The sequence below is a fragment of the Neoarius graeffei genome, chromosome 17 (assembly GCF_027579695.1).
Source record: "Neoarius graeffei isolate fNeoGra1 chromosome 17, fNeoGra1.pri, whole genome shotgun sequence".
Classification (NCBI taxonomy): Eukaryota; Metazoa; Chordata; class Actinopteri; order Siluriformes; family Ariidae; genus Neoarius; species Neoarius graeffei.
Window position 1 is genome coordinate 56,195,306 of NC_083585.1, and position 9,384 is coordinate 56,204,689.

Here is a 9,384-nt window from a genome sequence, read left to right on the forward strand (position 1 = left end):
GAATAAGACTATTATTATTATTATTATTATTATTATTATTATTATTATTATTATCCAGGGGCTCAACATTAACGGTAGTCCGACTGTCCGGGACAACCAAATGTTTGGTCCGGATGAGTCAAATCCACATCTGCCTGTCTGACAGGACAAGTTGAATATTTGTTGAAAGTCACCATTTTTATAATAATTATTCAAGAGTTACATCAATAAAGTTCCAACAAAACGAGTTCGATCCCCTCAGTGATCCGGCTGTGTTACTGTTGACGAAATTCTGGGGAAGCTGAGTACAGCAGGTGTGTGTGTGTGTGTGTGTGTGTGTGTGTGTGTGTGTGTGTGTATGTGTGTGAGAGAGAGTGTATAAAAATAACCACGGCGTAATGTATAATTATAGATTATTAGACATCATTGAAATTGGAGAAATGGCGATCAAACACCTCAATAAAATAAATATCTGTGGTGAATCTTCATTTCATTTGGACGTTCATTGTATTTTTCTTTTGTATGGTTCACATTAACACATCATAAAATATTACACATACAGGACACTTTTTCCATGGACAAAAAAAAACATGTTCTAGCAGGTTTCATTCCTTTGGTTTGATAGCATGCAATATTGTTAGCATATCGCTTATCCTACATGTATTACACCACTCTACCCAATGGAGAATGAGCGTTGAATATGGTCTACGATATTGCATGGTTGTCAAGACAACATGACGTCACACGTCAGAGACGTAAAACTTCTGCACTAGCGAGCGACTGTGACAATATGTGAACAAACATGGCTGCCAGGTTTGCTTTGTTAAATACGTCAGATGTTGAGAGAATTTTGAAAGAGAAAGATGCGTTGAACACCCGAGAGGAATGTGTATGTATTATAATAATAATAATAATAATAATAATATTGTTTGGTTTTTTCATGGTATATCAGATATATTCCATTCAGCTACTCGTCTTCAAGTCGTTCAGCATCATGCTAGCTGAATGCAATATATCTGATATACCACTCAACGCGGGCGGCACGGTGGTGTAGTGGTTAGCGCTGTCGCCTCACAGCAAGAAGGTCCTGGGTTTGAGCCCCGGGGCCGGCGAGGGCCTTTCTGTGTGGAGTTTGCATGTTCTCCCCGTGTCCGCGTGGGTTTCCTCCGGGTGCTCCGGTTTCCCCCACAGTCCAAAGACATGCAGGTTAGGTTAACTGGTGACTCTAAATTGAGCGTAGGTGTGAATGTGAGTGTGAATGGTTGTCTGTGTCTATGTGTCAGCCCTGTGATGACCTGGCGACTTGTCCAGGGTGTACCCCGCCTTTCGCCCGTAGTCAGCTGGGATAGGCTCCAGCTTGCCTGCGACCCTGTAGAAGGATTAAGTGGCTAGAGATAATGAGATGAGATACCACTCAACGCCAGCTGATATTATTTAAATATTTCGGGGAAATTTTTACGACAGTGTCGAACTCACTTACAGCTTGTTTTTTTTTTTTTTCACAACGTGATTCTGTCCCCCTTATCATGTTCAACTTGTTTTCTTTTCTTTAAATGAATTTATACTTCAGGTTTTAGTGGATTAATCAAGATTTAACCTTATTTCCTCCAGAAGCTTTGAATTTGGGTGAGTCTAACTCTTAAAACTGCAGATCAGGTCATGAGTTCGAACAAAAACAACACACATACCATAATGGGGCTTTGGATAGTTTCTGTTTATTGTTACAGTTAACGCTAGAGCTTTATTGAAGAATTATAAATCATTAAAGTAGAATGATAATCTGAACTACATCTGCTTTTTGATAAACTTTGTGAATCACTTTCCTTTCATTGAGCTCGTAAATACATAGGAATAAAAAGGTTACGGTCAGGACGAGTGAGAAATCTTGCTGCTTCGCCGACTGGACGAGTGGATTAAAGAGTTAATGTTGAGCCATGTGATCATTATTATAGAGTTAGCCTTTATTATAAATGTTCATGTGAGGTTATACGGTACCAGTCCTTATGAAGTGATTATGTAGGTGTCATAGGATTATGAACACTGTTCTTCAGCAATGTGGTGATATTCTCTTAAACTAGATAGAATTCGATGCCAACGGCGTCGATGGGGATGCCTCCGCCTGGTAGACTACACGCCTTATTAAGTTGTGATTTGGGGATGGACATTTGACCACACAGTAATCTTGACCTGTGACCTTTTAACCTCAAAATCTAATCAGTAAATGTTTGTCCCCAAATGCACAAATGGTGAAAGTTTGGTGAAATTCCTTTCATTTGCCTTGAAGATATCGTGTTCACAAGGTTTCGAGACGGACGCACACACGGACGGACAGACGCATGGACAGACGGACAACCCGAAAACATAATGTCTCCTGCACCTTATGCCTCGGTCACAACCGGCCGTATGTGCTCCTACGGCCGGACTACGTGCAAAAAACGCAAGAAACGCACGGAGGGCGCGCGTGTGACGTGCTGACTTTCGAGCCGCAGACCGGACGCAGAGGTTCTTTGTCATGTCAAACAAACTCTACGGGCGCTTACGTTTTTTTCAGGTTGCAAGACAAACTTACGGCCAACGTGCGTCTTTCTCATTCATCTCTAGCCACTTTATCCTTCTACAGGGTCGCAGGCAAGCTGGAGCCTATCCCAGCTGACTACGGGCGAAAGGCAGGGTACACCCTGGACAAGTCGCCAGGTCATCACAGGGCTGACACATAGACACAGACAACCATTCACACTCACATTCACACCTACGGTCAATTTAGAGTCACCAGTTAACCTAACCTGCATGTCTTTGGACTGTGGGGGAAACCGGAGCACCCGGAGGAAACCCACGCGGACACGGGGAGAACATGCAAACTCCACACAGAAAGGCCCTCGCCGGCCACGGGGCTCGAACCCGGACCTTCTTGCTGTGAGGCGACAGCGCTAACCACTACACCACCGTGCCGCCTGCGTCTTTCTCCACAAAAAAAAAAAAAAAAAACGCAGCGATTTGGGAAACGCCAAAAATCGCATGGCCAAAAAATCGTACGTCCGGTTGTGACCTAGACTTTAAGGTGGCGGAGGCATAAAAATGTACACACACACACACACACACACACACTATACGCTGAATATTATATAATTAATGAACTTTTTTTTTTTAAATGGTAATATTTTATTAATATATTATTTCTTGAACCTGAACATGGCCAGACTTTGAAAAACTAATTTGTAGATAAAGCATTTTTCATTTTCCTTTTTTTCAGAAATGTACTTACACAGCATTTCTCAGTCCTTAATCAGCCTATTATTTCCACTCCAAAGAAAAATGCTGATATGCGTCTATAAACTTGAAAAACAAAACAGTATAAAAAGGCTAATTGAAGTTTCCGGGCGGGCCGTCTCCCGTCCCCCATCCCCCGGCACCCTGCACTCCTGCCAATGACTCGAGCTGAGCTTTGCACAACTCATTTTGTCTGTTTCATTTGCAATCCGTCTGCTGAGACCTCGGCGGAGGCAAACGCAAACCGTGCCCTGCGATGATTAATTTTAAGTGCAAACAGAACAATCAGCTGACGACCTGTGAATGTGAATGCGGGAGTGTGTGAGTCTGGAGTGCAGGACGTAAAAATCAATGCAGGAGAGTTGACACAAGACAGCTGTGAATATTCTGCTAACATTCCACAGCTCTGAGGAAACATTCCAACTATTGATCATCCAAGCTTTTCATTTCACTGTACTGAGATTTAAAAGAAAAATCCATTCTGAAAGACATTCACGATGTTCAGACTGAAATATCTGGGAGGGTCCTTGTTATTTATAAGTGAAAATAATAAAAAAAAGGTGTACTAAAAATTAAGGAAAAGAGTGCAACGTTTCAGTGTCGCTCAGACACCGTGCAAAAATTGAAAACTGAATTTGAGGAGAAAATTACTTAATACCAGTGAAATTATCTTTCTGCATGGACAGATATTTTTGCTTGATGAGACATCTTAGAATAAATTGGTTGCAATCTAGAACTGGGTTTAATAATCTCAGAATTGGTGTCTTGTATTCGTCTAATAGGAAATGCTAGATCGTTTCAACTATATTCAAGATATTTTCACTTGCTAAGGCCAAGTTTACATTAGACCGTATCTGTCTCGTTTTCTTCGCGGATGCACTGTCCGTTTACATTAAACCGCCTGGAAACGCCGGGAAACGGGAATCCGCCAGGGTCCACGTATTCAATCTAGATCGTGTCTGGTCCGGTGCTGTGTAAACATTGAGAATACGCGGATACGCTGTGCTGAGCTCTAGCTGGCGTCATCATTGGACAACGTCACTGTGACAGCCACCTTCCTGATTCGCTGGCGTTGGTCATGTGACGCGACTGCTGAAAAACGGCGCGGACTTCCGCCTTGTATCACCTTTCATTAAAGAGTATAAAAGTATGAAAATACTGCAAATACTGATGCAAATACTGCCCATTGTGTAGTTATGATTGTCTTTAGGCTTGCCATCCTTCCACTTGCAAGTGGTAAGTGATCTGCGCTGGGATCACACACACAGCGGCTCAGTCCCGAATCGTGGCTCGTGCACTTCACTCGCGCGCTCTGTGAGCTGCGCAGGGCCGGAGTGCGCACCCTCCAGAGGGCACTCGCTGTTCAGGGCGGAGTGATTTGGAGCGCAGGATGCCTGTGGAGCCGAGCGTATCCGTATATTGGCGTTGCTGTGTGCACGCGAATTGTGTATTGGTGTTGCTGTGTGCACACTAATCGTTTTAAAAACGTTAATCTGATGATCCGCTGATACGGTCTAATGTAAACCCCACCTAAGACATTTTTTGCAGTGCACCATTATTAAGTGAATGTTCGTAAGCTAAGTCAATGTCAAAACATACAAAAATAGATTAGCATAATGCTAAATAAACAGTTTGGACTGTAAGGGGTCCAATTGCACGGTGAAAGTTGGTCTTGGTTCTCTAATGGAGAGCATTTCGTACAACAAGCAGTCAAATGTACTTTGACACTTTCTTAAGACAATGAAGTCCTTAGGTGCAATCCCGTATGCCGTCCTATAGTGTTTACCAATGCTTGATGACACGCCTTTATGCTCTTCGATATGCTCATGCAAGTGTCTCCAGGTGTAACTAATATAATCCATCACAAGAGTCACATCTGAAACTATACACCACCTGTTGCTGTTTTATAATCGGTGTTTTTTCCTCTTGCAGCTTTCATGCGTCATTGAGTTTGCGGCTCACAAATACTAGCTGAATTCTTATATTTATCTTGTTCAAGCCAACAAACACCAGCCTCCTTCTACACTACAAAATTCACGTGGATGACCGCTATAAACGAGGCTTATTTAAAACAATGCTGGACAGAGCCTATTGAATATCGTCCTCTTGGTCCTATTTTAACGATGAATGTGAACGTTTAAGGAAAGTGTTCCTACATCTGAAGTACCGACAAACCATTGTTTAGAAATGGCTCCAAGAGACATTACAGAGATGTGTACATCTGCGATCCTCTTTCTCAGATCTGCACTGAGCTCCTTGGACTTTCCCATTGTATTGTGTGTTGGTCAATCCAGTGAGTGCTGTAAACAAATCCTTTTTATGAAGGCACAGAGAAGCTACCAGCTGTAGTCAATCATGATCACTAACAGGAAGTTAAGAGACCTCGGCCTTGGCAAGATAAGAGACATTTTGGAAGTTTCAGCACCTCTGAATTAATAATCTACGGTAAGTGAGCGTATGTAAATTTTTGACCCTGTATGTATAATTTTGACCCTGTGTTGATTTCAGAAAACCCAAAGAAAACTTGTGCACCAAATTCTAGTGTTTTTTTTATAATTAAAGCTGGATGCTGTACATTCTGACACAGAAAAAAAAAACAGTTCAAAGAAATGACTGAAAGCCCAAATATTGCCATGACATTCATATCCAAGATGACATTCATGTCACTGTATGTAAACTTCTGACCACAACTGTATATATGGTGCTACATTGGGCATTTATGGTAAGTAAATAAATAAATAAATTTTATTCTTCATTTGAAAATAAATCAACGTGACAGTTTTAGGTCATGAGTTAAAGTCAAGGATAAAGCTGTATAAGGAACTTTCTAGAATATTTAAAAAGAGTGTGTGACACCTGTGTCACCGTAGGTTCTTATGGGTAACAACATAAATATTTAGGACTTGGGTAACACCATAAATATTAGAATTCAGCCAGTATTTGTGAGCCGCAAACTCAACGACACGCGAAAGCTGCAAGAGGAAAAACCACTGATTATAAAACAGCAACAGGTGGTGTATAGCTTCAAATGTGATTCTTGTGATGAGTTATATTGGAGACATCTGTAGACGCTTGCATGAGCGTATCGAAGAGCATAAAGGCGTGTCATCAAGCATCAGTAAACACTATAGGACGGCACAGGGGATTGCACCTAAGGACTTTGTTGTCTTAAGAAAGTGTCAGAGTAAATTCGAACTACTTGTTGTACGAAATGCTCGACCATTAGAGAAAGAAGACCAACTCTCGATATGCAATCGGACTCCTTACAGGCCAAACTTTTTGTTTAGCATTATGCTAATCTATTTTTATATGTGTTGACATTGACTTAGGCCCTGCCCACACGGCAACGAATCCAGGTGAATCCGATAAAATTTTTTATCGTTTCGGCCTGGCGTCCACACGGCACCGGCGTTTTGGGTGCCCCAAAACGATATTTTTTGAGAACGGTTTCCAGAGTGGAAAAATCTGGCAACGGCGCCATTGCGAAGTCGTCTGGATGAGTAGAACGGATTTGTTTACGATGACGTCAAAACCACATGACTAGAACAAGCAGCACTCTCGCTGCTCTCTGCTGCTGAAAGGCGAGCGTAATATCTCCGTACTTGGTTTGGCATGTCTCCCAGTCCACATTCTCCTGATATTTAGAGGTTTTATAGTTCAGAGTCACTCGCAGGAGTAACTCCACCTCGTCATCGGTCCAGACAAGAGAGTCAGTTTTTCCTCGCGTAGTCGCAGCCATCTTCTTGTTGTTGTTGTGTGTTTGTTCCTGTGAGTGCTTCACACCGGGTAGAAGAAGGGGTTTATGCGCATGCGTCCTACTTCTTCTATTGTTCTGGTGTCTCCGATGGGACCGTCTTACAGCGCACGTAGAGGTGTGGCATATGTATTGCATCGTTTTCAGCAAGCGTTGCATTGCCATATGTACCTGATATTTTACTGATCTGTTGCCCATGTGGACGCGATATTTTTTTTACCCGCTAAAAAAAAAAATCTCGTTGCCGTTGTCGTGTGGATGTAGCCTTAGCTTACGAACACTTGCTTGCTAATGGTGTCCGAGTAGCACCGAAACGTTGCGCTCTTTTCCTTAATTTTTAGTACACTTTGTTTTGTTGTTGTTTTGTATTTCCATAATGTGAAAAGATAGCACTTCTGCTGTCCCAAGCAGATGTTGTTCTTGTCAACGCAGGTACAATGACGTCTAATAGAAGAAAACCTTACATTTTACAAATCGTAAATTTTAATCGTGCCCTAATTTTAAGGACTCATGACTTGACTTGGACTTGAGCACTGATTACTCGGACTTGGACTCATGCATTAACTGCGTTCGAACTCGTAAATTGGACACGAGGACTCAGATTTTTTTCTTTATTTTTTTGTAACATGCCATAATAGTTTGCCATAATATATTTATATCTACATTAATTTTTATACAAATTTTTTGCAGGAGAATGCACATTCACCTGTTCAGGAACAAACTAACATTAATGGCGCTAAAATGCCTGGAGAGATGCCGCTAGGATTGTCCGCTTTGCTTATACAGACTTCTCGTGCAGTGGGAAAAAATGCACCGCTATGTGTTCCATATGTAGAAGAACTATCGAGGAGACGACGGGGATGACCTCGAACTTCAATCGTCATTTGGCAAGACTCCACCCAGAGAAGGAAGTGACACGCTATGTTCATTGCTCTGTTGATAGTGGGCGGGGCTTGTTGAGCGATGAACTAACTAGTGTTAACCCTCTTTCATGTTATTTGCCCTGTTGATAGTGGGCGGGGCTTGCTGAGCGATGAACAAGCTTTTTATCTGTAGCCTGTTAACTAAAATGGGGCCGTCGAGCAGGAACGCTAGTCCAACACAGTAGTAGAGATGGTTTCACATAAAGGCAGCAACAGCCACCGTCAAATGGTGCGGGTGGAGTCTTGTTCTTGGACTCGACTCAGATCAATAGTGGACTTAACTCGACTCGAAAATTTTCTTTAATGACTTGGACTTGACTCGGACACTGGGGACTTAAGACTGGACTCGGACTCGAGGTTTCGTGACTCAACTACCACACTGCTTTCTTGGCCGTCCAGCAAGTCTTTTAATTGTAGGTTTCCAGATGAACCATTTCTTTGGTATTCATTGATCCTCCTTTCTCATCATATGACCAAGCCACCCAAGTTTGGCACACTCCACAAAAGTGAGGACACTCTCCACACCCAGTTCTTGTCTAATTTTTTTAATTCCTGATTTTGTCGAGTTTGGTTACACCCTTGATCATTCGAAGGACTCTCATCTCCACTGACTGCACCCTACTCTTGATCTTTGATGTACAGTCGGAGGAAAATGTTTGTACACCCTTTGGAATTTTTTACATTTCTGCCTAAATTGGTCATAAAACATCGCCTGAACTCTCCAGCAATCTTAAGAATGAACAAACAGTGTCTGCTTGAACTAAAACCACTCAAACAATTACATGTTATCATATTTTTATTGGCCATAAGATGGAAATATTGACAGGATAGGGAGGCATAAGTAAGTACACCCTTAGCTAAGGCTCATCCAAGAGCTAATTAGACTAATTAGATGATTAAACAATTTGACTCAGGTGTGAGCCAACCTGATGTCCAATCACTGAGGTGTGTCGTAAGCTACCCACCCCACTGGAAAACCAGTTAAAAGGTGTGTTTTGATGAGAGGCATGTTCTGTGCATCATGCCTCGCTGTCTGAAGACTTAAGACACAAAATAATTGATTTGTATAAAACTAAAAAGGGTTACAAAACCATCTCTAAGACCCTTGGTGTTCATGTGTCTGCAATTAGAAAAATTGTGTATAAATGGAGACAATTTGGAACGGTTGTTACTCTGCCAAGGAGTGGCCGCCCTGCGAAGATCACTCCAAAGGCACTGCGAGTCATCATCAATGATGTAAAAAAGAATCCAAGAGTGTCCGCTGAAGACTTGAGGAAATCACTGAAACATGCAGACATCTCTGTGGACACATCTACTATAAGAAAGACACTGAACAAGAATGGGATTCATGGGAGAAGGCCACGGAGGAAGCCATTGCTGTCCAGAAAGAACATTTCTGCTCACTTGGAGTTCGCGAAAAAGCATTTGGATGCTCCTCAGTGCCACTGGAAAAACATATTG